This window comes from Silene latifolia, chromosome 6 (assembly GCF_048544455.1).
Source record: "Silene latifolia isolate original U9 population chromosome 6, ASM4854445v1, whole genome shotgun sequence".
In the NCBI taxonomy this organism is placed as follows: Eukaryota; Viridiplantae; Streptophyta; class Magnoliopsida; order Caryophyllales; family Caryophyllaceae; genus Silene; species Silene latifolia.
In genome coordinates, this window is record NC_133531.1 from 103,605,712 (window position 1) to 103,608,391 (window position 2,680).

Below are 2,680 nucleotides of genomic sequence, written 5' to 3' on the forward strand. Positions count from 1 at the left end.
GATTGATGAAGATGCCGTCATGGCATTAACATGTTGCTTTGGTGATTTTGAGGCTTCTTCAAGTCTAGCCATAGCTTTTTCGATCTTCAAATTGATGGTATCAATATGAGCACTAAGTTGAGCACCCAATTGAGTAATGGAGTCCACTTCATGCTTTCCTCCTCTAGTAGCCTTGCGAGGTCTACTATATTGTGAATTATGGACCGCCATTTCCTCAATCTTGTTCCAGGTTTGATTGTCATCAACTTCGGTGAACATACCATTTGATCCCATGTTGAGAATGTTTCTTGAGTCTTCATAAAGACCGTTCCAAAATTGTTGTACCAAGAACCACTCGCTAAGTCCATGATGAGGACATGAGCGACAAATTCCTTTGAATCGCTCCCAAGTTTCATACAAGGATTCTTCATCTCTTTGCTTAAAGCCCGTAATTTGAGCTCTTAGCATGTTAGTCTTCTCCGGTGGATAGAACTTTTTGTAGAAAGCTAAAGCCAATTTCTTCCAAGAATCAATTCCGAGAGTAGCCTTATCAAGGCCTTTTAACCATTGTTTCGCGGTGCCAATTAGAGAAAAAGGAAATAAGACCCATCGAATTTTGTCTTGAGTTACACCGGTTTGAGAAATCGCATCACAATAGTCGCAAAAAGTCTCCATGTGAGAGTGAGGGTCTTCACTAGGCATCCCCCCAAATTGACTTCTTTCGACTAATTGGATAAATGCGGATTTGACAATAAAATTTCCGTTTAAGTGTTGTGGTGTGGGAGTACCATTGGGTAGGTTCTCCTCGGTTGGTACGGAATGTGATGAAAATTTAGGCATTGTGGGTTGATTTTGTGTTGGATTTTGTGTTGGGTTCTCCTCACCTTCTCTTGCAAAAGGGTTGACGAACTCAATAGTGTTTGGTTGAATATCTACAACCTCACCAATACCTCTCAAAGTTCTCCTAGCAAGTCTTCTATTGTTTGTCAAAGTCCTTTCAATTTCGTGATCAAAAGGTAACAAGTTACCTTGTGATCTTCTAGACATGCAAAATATCAAAGAACTTGAAAATAATTAGAACAAACCTTGAGGAGTTTTACTTCCCTAAGGCAAAGAAAGACACAACTAATAACAATATAAGAAAATCTAAATCAAGTTAACACCGTCCCCGGCAACGGCGCCATTTTTGGTCGTGACCTCTTGTGAGGGTTTAGTTTTCGGTACTTGTCGTTAGGAGCACCTAGACCAAAACACAATTTATAACTCCATAAACAACTCTACAATTAGTAAAGAGGCAAGTAAAGGTCGGATCCCAAGGGACGGGAATTGAGATGAGATTTTCAATTGCAACTAGTGGTGTCTAGGGGTGTCACAATTTCGGGTTTGAAGTAGAAGATCACTAAACTAAATAGCAATAAAAGTAAACAAGCAAGATGATTAAAAAGGGATGTAAACAATTGATAAAAGGCACTAGGGTGTCATGGGGTCATAGGGGATTCATGGGAATTGATCATACAAACATATTCTCAAATTATAAGCAAGCAATTATTGTTGTGATGGATCAAGTTAGTTTATATCTTACAATCCTAGGAAAGTTTGGGTCCCGGAGCCGAATCGATTAGATTGTACAACACTTACAAGTCGACTTAATCTTCCCTACTCAACTATATGCATGGTCTAATGAGACTCGAGTTGGTTTATGTCTTACAAGTCTCATTGAAAAGATAGGTGATGGGTAAAAAATGTAAGGATTCATAGGCTCGCATTTCATCAAACATAACATGTGCATAAGTTGAGATCACAACAAGCAAGCAAATAAACTATGAAAACATATTAATTTAAGCATGAATCATCCCCCATGTTGGTTTCCCCTAATTACCCATTAACCCTAGCTAAGGAAATTACTCACTCATTATCATGTGGAACATGCTAGCAAGGTTGTCAATCATACCAACAAAGTAAAACATGATGAATAAATGAAGATCATTAGCAATAATTAAAAAGGGATTAAAAGAATTATACCTACTAATGATTCCAATAATAAAGCAAAGAATAATAGAAGTACTTGATGATTGACTGGAAGGTTGTCAATCTCCCAATAATAACCCAAATAATCTTCAATTACCCAAAATGAAAGATGAACAAAAGAGAGATTAAGGAAATAAGATTTGTATTAAAACTTGATTAAATGTTGATTACAAGATTAAAGAGAGATTTGATTGATATAAACTACACTAGAGATTGCTAAGAAGAAGATGATAATCTAATTAGCCTAATGGGGTATTTATAGTGGGGATTAGGTACATAAATTAGGGTTTACTAAGGGTTTAAATGACGATTAAGTCCTTGAGGAATCGCCGGTCTCAAGAGAGACTTCGGTCTCCTTTTCGCCGGTCTTAGAAAAATATGTGCATCCTTCCTTGAACGAGTAGAAGACGAAATAGCTGTCACACAATCCGAGCGTCCAGAGCACGGGACGGGCGGATTGTGGGTGTTTTGGACGAGCGGATTCTTGGGGTGGACAGGCGGATTGTGGTGGTTCTGGACGGGCGTCCAGCTGGGGAAGACGCTCGGATTGCTCCTCTTGGACGGGCAGATTGTGGGCAATCCGCTCGGATTGTCTTTCAGCTTCTTCCTTTCTTCTGTTCTTCCGTTCTCTTCATAAAATCCTTGAGGATTTCCTCGGGGATGCAAAGATCTT

The 2,680-nt window shown here is 39.0% G+C and overlaps 1 non-coding gene across 1 annotated transcript; it reads left to right on the forward strand.

Annotated features, from left to right (window-relative positions):
* Positions 1-340: 340 nt before the first annotated feature.
* Positions 341-447, forward strand: LOC141589143 (small nucleolar RNA R71). Its single transcript, XR_012520093.1, has one exon. It is a non-coding gene; the product is annotated as a small nucleolar RNA R71 (small nucleolar RNA).
* Positions 448-2,680: the final 2,233 nt, after the last annotated feature.